At 58.3% G+C, this 7,998-nt stretch overlaps 1 protein-coding gene across 1 annotated transcript in view; it reads left to right on the forward strand.

Annotated features, from left to right (window-relative positions):
• Window positions 1–6,594: 6,594 nt before the first annotated feature.
• CTBP1 (C-terminal binding protein 1) overlaps window positions 6,595–7,998 on the forward strand; it is a 43,429-nt gene continuing 42,025 nt past the window's right edge. The window contains exon 1 of the mRNA XM_023738002.1: window positions 6,595–6,864. The gene's annotated coding sequence lies outside the window, so the exon portion shown is untranslated. The remainder of the gene's footprint in view (window positions 6,865–7,998) is intronic.

Consider the following 7,998-nt stretch of genomic DNA (forward strand, 5'->3'; position numbering starts at 1 on the left):
TGCTGGCGACTTCCAGACTGCACTGCCCTCCACAGCCTGCTCTGTCACCTTCCTCTGGCTGGGGGGCCCTGCTCCTGGGGCTGCAGATGGGGGGAGGGAGGAAGGGAGCGGGCGGGAGCTGGGGGCCCACGGTGGATGGCCGCCCCAGATGTGCGTCGGAGGCTTGCAGCCTGCTGCCGTTTGAAGCATCTTATCAGACCACCTTGTACCGTGTTGTGTACAACTGTCCGGGGCCATTTTGCAATTCCTTGTCAACTTCTAGCGAGTGTGTGCTTGGGCCTCCCTCGTGGGAGGGGCAGTTCCAAGGGCAGTTCCGGGGTGCGGCCGGGAGGGGCCTGCTGCGTGAGGGGCCTGCCTTCCCTCGCCTTCCTCCCCTTCCTAGCCTCCTGGGCTGGGTCGGGTGACGCTGCCACCGCCCCCCATGCCCCCCAATCTCTCCTCCCACTGCCTTGGTCATGTGCCCCCACCCCCACCGCTGTGCCCAGTGAGGCTGCACAGTCAGGACCCAGGAGGCCTGTGGGAGGGACCGCACCTGGGTCAGCAGGATGGCGGGGTTGGAGGCTACTAGAACTTTCTCTGGCTGGGTGCCCAGCCCAGCCCTTTGCCCGGGGATTGGCTTAGTCCTCTCCTGCCTGCTGAGAAATCAGGGCACCGCCTCTGGGCATGCCCAAAGGATGGCTTTGAAGCTGGAGAAGCCTGGAACCAGGCCAGGGGCCAGACCCTTCTTAACTGTGGTGATTTTCTTGTGGCCCGTTAGGACAGAATCACCTTCTAGTTCTGGGAAAAGGGGCACTGCCTGCCATCGAGAGAGGAAACAGGACGGAATTTCTTCTGGGTACTCTGAATCGTCACCGTGGCGAGCTCCTCACTCAGCACTTGCTTCTTGGGGTGGCCCTGACAGTCAGGTGGTAAACCCGGGGGGCCCAGCCAGCAGCAGGGCGTGGGGTGGTGGGCACCAGATGCTCCTGGCCTCCTGGTGGCTGCTCCCTGGGCTGGGAAGACAAAAGACAAAAGGCAGGGAGGCCGCCCTCTGGGGAAGAAGTTGTTGGAAAGTCAGAGAGGGACGGGGAAGTGCTGAAGGCCTTAAATGTCTGGTCCTCAGTGACCTGTGAGTTTGCCCTTTGGTTGGGTGGTCCCAGTTACTCTCGAACTCCAGGAAGCACACACTTGCATTCTCCTTTTAAGAGTAATAACTTTATCCTTTGATTTAAAAATGCGTGCAGAAGAGTGTGTGTCCTTACAAGTAAAGCCCAGCAGATAAAGACGAGTCTGGAGAACACCCCTCCCGGCAGTCTCCATGGCGCAGGCCTGGTGCTCGTCCTTCTGTGTAGACTCGACTCCTGGACGGTAGGATGGCATTGCTCAGGGGGTCATGTTGGTGGGCTTCTGGGAGGAGTGCTCCTCGGTGGTCAAGGGCCCAGACCCAAGCCTGTCCCTGGGCAGGAATCCTACCGTGCACCAACCAGCATGTGGCCTCAGGCCTGTTGTGTGATCAGAGTGTCATGTCCCCTTCTAATGTGGTGATTCAAGGGTTAAACGAGTGGGCATGTACGAAGTGCCAAGGATGTGTGCTGGCCTTGGCCATGTGTGACTGGGGTGCTCTTGTCCTGCTCTCACACTGCGTCAGGTGTTGGATGTCACCGAGGTCAGCCTGGTTGTGATGGTGCCAGCTGCTGCCTGGGACGTCCAAGGAGTTCTTCCTGCACTCATGCAAGTGGACTGGGGCCTGTGGGCTCTGCTCAGACCCAGGGTGGGGGCTGTCCTCACCCCAGGCCTCTTTACTTGCACACCCCTCTGTGGCCCCGTGGCCTCTGTCTCTCTCTCTGCTCTCCCTGTGGCCATCTTGGCCTTCCCCTTCGAGCCGCCTGGCTGCCTGCTCTTGAGAGCGCGCTTACTGCTGTGGAATGGTTTTTGGATTGTTTCCTTAGCGCTCTGGTCTCCTTTCCTTCCTTCTGTTGTCTTCTGTTGTCCTTTCCCCTCTCTGAGTGGCAAGTCTGGTTGCGATGCCGTCTGCTAGGTGTCTGGACCCGCGTGCACTTGGGGTTCCGCCTGGTCTCGTGGGTTCTCCAGCATTTCCTCCTTCTCTGGCTTGGCCCAAGTGTGTCCTTGCCTTTTGCCCCGCCTCCCTCCACCCTGGCTTTCTCTGGGTGCAGGTGCCACGTCCCAGGACATCCTGCTCAGCCTTCACCTGGCTCCTCCTCCTCTGGTTCCCTTGGATTCTGTGAAATGGGCGCTGGGCGCGTGGTGCGACATCCTCATCTGGGGCCAGTTTGCCTTTCTCCCTCCCAGCTGCAGAGTGAAGAGGGTGTTTTCTTGCCAGCCACTTTCTTTAGCCTGAGGGCACAGAAGGGGAGGGAGGGGAGGGCTAGGCTGGGTAGGAGCAGGCCTTGGGGACTGGGGGCGGCAGGTCCTGCCCTCTTCCCAGATCCTATCTAGGATCCTGAGCACCGGGTCCTGGGAGGTTGGAAGTGCCAGCCATCCCTCCCCCTGCCCACGGTCGGGAGCTGCACTCTCGGACAGTTGTAGTATACGGTTTCTCTGGTCAGTTATCTCAGACAGACGATCTGGACATATTGGATGAAGGGACCCCTGTGTGGGAAAAGTCGTCACCGCTTTAAAGAAGTCCTGTAGGCTGAGAGACGTCAAGGCACCTCCCTGGGCTTCTCTACTGCCCGTGTCGGAGGCAGGGTTCTGACCTGGCTCCAGGGTATTCCTGCCAACAGTTGTCCCTTGCCCTGTAACTTGTGTGGGCAGCACCTCTCAAAGGGTTCCTCTGCCCGAGTGTGGCTGGGGGCTGCAGAGCCGTACTCACAGGCTTCTGCCGAGAGCTGCTCTGAGTGCGTCTTCGTGCCCCCACGAGTTCGCCTCCCGGGGACCCTCAGAGGGGAGCGCCTAGGGCAGAGTGCACACCGTGAGGCGCTCCACCCTGTGGCAACTCTCCTTCTAGGAAGACTCGCAGTCTTCCCTCCGCTGCTGGTGCAAGGGAGAACCCCCACCCCCTGCCCGGTGCCAGGCACGACTTCTGAGGCGCTGCACCCGTCTGATACAGAGCCTCCTTGTCCCTCCGCTGGGGTGGCTGCTGAGCAGGGGGTGGCGGCCGACCCTGGTGCCTTCAGGAGGCCTGGCACAGCCACACGTGATACCTCGTGAGGAGAAACAGCAGCTGGTGCTGAACTCGATTTAACAATTCAGCTGCGGCACCTTAAAGGGAGCTGAAACTTGCCGCTCGCTCTCAGCGTACTCTGCTGTTCCCACAAGCATTTGGTGGTGTAGGCGTAGGAACTGACGTGGTCATTGAGCGAGAGCTGTCTGGGATGAGTGCGTATGTCTCCCTGGTGTCCTCGTGTGTCCACTGGAGTGGCCGGAGCAGCGAGGGCCGCTGTCCACACGGGTGTGGGGAGATCCGCACAGGGCTTCCCACCACCGCCGCATCATGGACAGTCTCTTCCAGAAGCCTGGTTGCGGGACCAGGCCTGCGCCGCACACTCTTGGTGTGGAGTTCAGCTGGCTCTGTGTACCCAGCGCCTCTGGGAGCCCCCAGGGGAGAGGAGAGTCCTTCCTCCCTGTTGTTATAGCTGCCGTCAGGTTGGCCCCCGACTCAAAGGTGCCCCATGCACAATGGGATGGAACGCCGCCCAGTCCTGCGCCATCCTCACGATCGGCTGCAGACCGGACCGTTGTGATCCACAGGGTTTTCACTGGCTGATTTTCGGAAGTCGATTGCTAGGCCTTTCTTCCTAGCTTGTCGTAGTGTGGAAGCTCTGCTGAAACCTGTTCACCATCACAGCAACACACAAGCCTCCACTGACAGATGGGGGGTGGCTGTGCGTGAGGTGCACGGGCCGGGAGTTGAGAAGGTGAGAACTCCACCCCTGACCCATCACTGCCTCCTGTTCTTCCCCATTGTTAGTTGCAGTTGAGTCGATTCCGACTCATGGCGACCTCAAGTGTGTCAGAGTAGAACTGTGCTCCAGAGGGTTTTCAAGGCTGTGATCTTTCAGAAGCAGATCTCCAGGCCTGTCTTTCAAGGCATCTCTGGATGGTTGCGAACCGCCAACCTTTTCAGCTAGTAATGGACTACTCAACCATTTGCACCATCAGAAATCTCTTGAGTGATGAGCTGTTAAGCTGAAGGTCAAAGGCAGCCTGTTTTCAGTTGTGGTAAGTCGTTTGCGGCCTGTGTTACCCTTGGGGTTGTGGTCCCCCATGCCCCCGGTCAGCCTTGGGGCCTGACCCTGGACCACAGGCTGGGAAAGGCAAAGTCTGCATTGGCGCCAGTGGCAGGGGCTGCTGCGGCCAACTCTGTGCTCAGCCCCGGCTCTCGCGGATGGTGTAGGAGAATGCGCACTTGAGAACGTGGACTAAGAAGAGGGGCCGCAGCTCCGTGGGGTGCCCTGGGCCTGGGTGGAGAGGCTGCAGCAGGTTGTGTATTGCTCAGGAAAACCAGCAGGCTTTGGGGGTGGTTCGGATGGGTGGGGTGTCAGTGCTGCAGCCTAAAGAGAGGTGTGAACGGCGCTGGGACCCAGGGCCTTTCTGGACACCTCCCCAGGGCCCCCGTGTGGCCTGTGGGAAGGTCGGCATGGTACCTCCGTGGGGCTGCCTGTCTGTAGTGTGGCCGGCTGAGGCCATGCTGCCTCAGGAGGCTCCCTCTCCAGGGGGCTGGTTGCTGACTCAGTGATCCAAGGGCTGTGATTTCCGGGTCCTGCAGTGAGGCCCAGGCCCTGGAGGAGGTATCCCACGTTGGGTTTCCCTAAACTGTCTTTAGAAACGTCCCATTTAGAAGGGCAGGAAGTGATGGGATGCATCCTGAAGAATCAGTTGCGCATTTTAATAAGCAGTGATGTTTAATGGAGGTCAAGTTCTTATTTCCACACTTTGGAATGTGGAAGGAAGTCTAAAGTATCGTAAAGCTAAAAAAACAACCAAAAAAAAAAAACAAAAACCCCAAAACCTAACCTGTTGCTATTGAGTTGGTTCCGACTCATGGCAACCCCCACGTGTTATAGGGTAGAACTTCTCCGTAGGCTTTTCTTGACTATAGTTTTTATGGACGCAGATCGCCAGGCCTTTCTTCTGCAGCACCACTGGGAAGGTTCAAATTACCAACCTTTAGATTAGTAGCAACAGCATTTATGTATACATACATATACACGTTTAAAAAAACAAAAACAAAAACCTTGTGTCGTAGAGTTATAGCCAGTCTATAGAGAGAGTAGCCGCATAGAGTTTCCAAGGAGCAGCTGGTGGATTCAAACTGCCGACCTTTTGGTTAGCAGCCAAGCTCTTAACCACTGAGCCACCAGGGCTACACACGCACACGCACACACACTGTTGTTAGGTCCTGTTGTGTGGATTTCGACTCATTAGTGACCCTGTGTGACAGAGTAGAACTACCCCATAGGGCCTCCTAGGCTGTAATCTTTATGGAAGCAGATCACTACCAGGTCTTTTTCTGCCGAAGAACCACTGGGTGGGCAGCTACGTGTTTAACCATTGTGCCACCTGGGCCCCTTAAGCGCTGTGCCACCAAGCCTACACACACATACGTTGTTGTTAGGTGCTGTTGAGTGGATTTCGACTCATTAGTGACCCCATGTGACAGAACAGAACTGCCCCCTTAGGGTTTCCTAGGCTGTAATCTTTACGGAAGCAGATCACCAGGTCTTTCCTGTGGAGCCCCTGGGTGGGCAGCTGCGTGCTTAACCATTGTGTCGCCAGGGCCCCTGGAGGGAATGAGACGGCATTAAGTCAGAGGGTGAGAAGGCGTGGCTGTGGCAGTCTAGAGGGGAGCCTGTTCCTCGCTCTGTCCTGGCTTCGTGGAGGAGCCTGGTCGGGGGCAGACACAGGGCCAGGGTGGGGCCCGTCTTGCTAAGGAGCAAGGATGTCATTCCGAGGGATGACATGCTCTGGTTTTTGTTTCTGAAACCGGCTTGCTATAGGGAGGGCAGGAGTAGACGCTGTGAGACATGTGGCTGAGGACACCCCAGGCCTCTCTGTGGTTAGAGCTGAGTAGGCCAGGAGTGGCCTCAAGGCAGGAAGGGCTGGGTGGTCACCCACTTGAAGGCAGTGCCGGAAATCAGGCGGATCAGAGCTCAAGGCTACCAGGGGTGTCTGGCCTCCCCAGCAGCCACAGGGCCTGCAGGGTAGGAAGCTTGCTGTCCCTTGCCCACCCTCATTTATTTTTTGATAAATGTCCATCCTACACCTAGTGTCCCCGATTGGTAATGTCTTATGTTAGTATAGTATGTTTGTCACGACAAGTGAATCAATCCTGATTCATTATTAACTAGAATATCAGTTGCCATCGAGTCGATTCCAATTCATGGTGACCCATGGGTGTCAGAATAGAACTGTGCTCCACTGGGTTTTCAGTGGCTGATTTTTTGGAAGTAGATCGCCAGGGCTTTTTTCCAAGGCACCTCTGGGTGGACTAGAACAGCCAACCTTTTGGTTAGCAGTTGCCAGTTAAGTGTGCCACCTAAGACCCTTATTAACTTAAACAAACCAAACCAAACCAAACCCAAACGTTGGGGTCAAGTCGTTTCCGACTCGTAGAGACCCTACAGGACAGAGTAGAACTGCCCCATAGGGTTTCCAAGGAGCGTCTGGTGGATTCGAACTGCCGAACTTTTGGTTAGCAGTCTGTAGCTCTTAACCGCTGCACCACCAAAGTCCACCTTTATTCAGATTAATCTTTGTTCCTGAATGTTCTTTCCCATCCCATCCATCCCCGCTGATATGCAGAGCTGAAGTAGGTCCGTTTTTGGTGGGTGTGGTGTTCGTTGTCTGGATAGAGCAGAACACACCCCAATTTATGAAGCCGTTCCACTGCCGGGTGCCTTCGGTCAGCTCCGGTGAGCCTCGGTGCGGGTCTTTGGGGAGCATGCGCGCATTTCTCTCTGGGGCACCCCGGGGTGGGTGCCGCAGGGGCTCTTCTGCGTAGTGGGTGCCGCCGACCCCTCTCCAAGGCGCCAGCGCCCCAGCCCTCCTCCCCCGCCAGCGCTTGGTATGGCCTTCCTGCGGTGGGCGTGGGCATTTGAGCTGCGTTTTCCCTGCCGCCTTTCGCTCCGCTGCTTACGGGGACCCACGTAAGATGGCATTTGCTACAATGCGGGTGTGAACACGACTGTTGTGAGCAGGGCGCGGCACCGTGGGGAGCGCTGTCTGCCTCCGGAAGCCGGTTCACGCTGCCTGTCCGTAGGTGCCAGGAGGGGCTGGGTGCGGCGGGGCACCCTGCTTCCAGGGCCACGCTCACTGCTGGGGACCCCAGACTCAGACTGTTCATTTGGGGAGGGAAAGAGGGGGAGACGGAGAGGAGGTTGCAAGGTCCCGGGTGGCCCCTACCCTGAGCGTTCAAGGCCCCGCCCCGCCCCCAGCTCCCCTTCCCCCCAGCTTGGTGTCCTCCCGAGGGACTAAGCCCCGCCCCTCAATTTCAGGCCCCGCCCCTGACGTCCTGGCCCTCCCTGCCCATGCCCCCCACGAGGCTCAGGCCCCCTTCCTCCCCTTCACCCCCACAAGTTGCGGCCCCGCCCCGACCCCCTGCCCAGACTCAGCTCCCCCTGTTGCTTCTGCGACTGGGGCGAGGGGAGGTAGTGGGGGAAGGCACCCCGATCGCGCCGCTAGGGCTCAAAACCGTGAGTCGCTGAGCCCCGCCACCCTAGCCCCCTCCCAGGCCTTCCCCTGTCCCCTTGCTGCCTGCGAGTGGAAAATTCACGGTTTTCACCTTTTCACATCACGGTGATTCACACCCAGGAGAAGGCGGGTTGCTTGTTTTTCTCATCTCGGAACAAGATTTGTCGGTCAACGCCAAGGGCATGGCGCGGTGGATCAAGTGAAGTGCTGGGCATTGCGTGCTGTGCGGAAGTCCTGCGTCCCTCCTGGCTGGCGGTGCAGGGCTGGCATCGGCCACGGTGCTGGGTGGGCATGGGCCCCAGAGCGTACGGGGCAGGTTAGGCGCGGGGCAGGTTGGGCGCGGGGCAGGGTGGGGTGCGTGGGTGG

Source organism: Trichechus manatus, unplaced genomic scaffold (genome assembly GCF_000243295.1).
Source record: "Trichechus manatus latirostris isolate Lorelei unplaced genomic scaffold, TriManLat1.0 scaffold00111, whole genome shotgun sequence".
In the NCBI taxonomy this organism is placed as follows: Eukaryota; Metazoa; Chordata; class Mammalia; order Sirenia; family Trichechidae; genus Trichechus; species Trichechus manatus.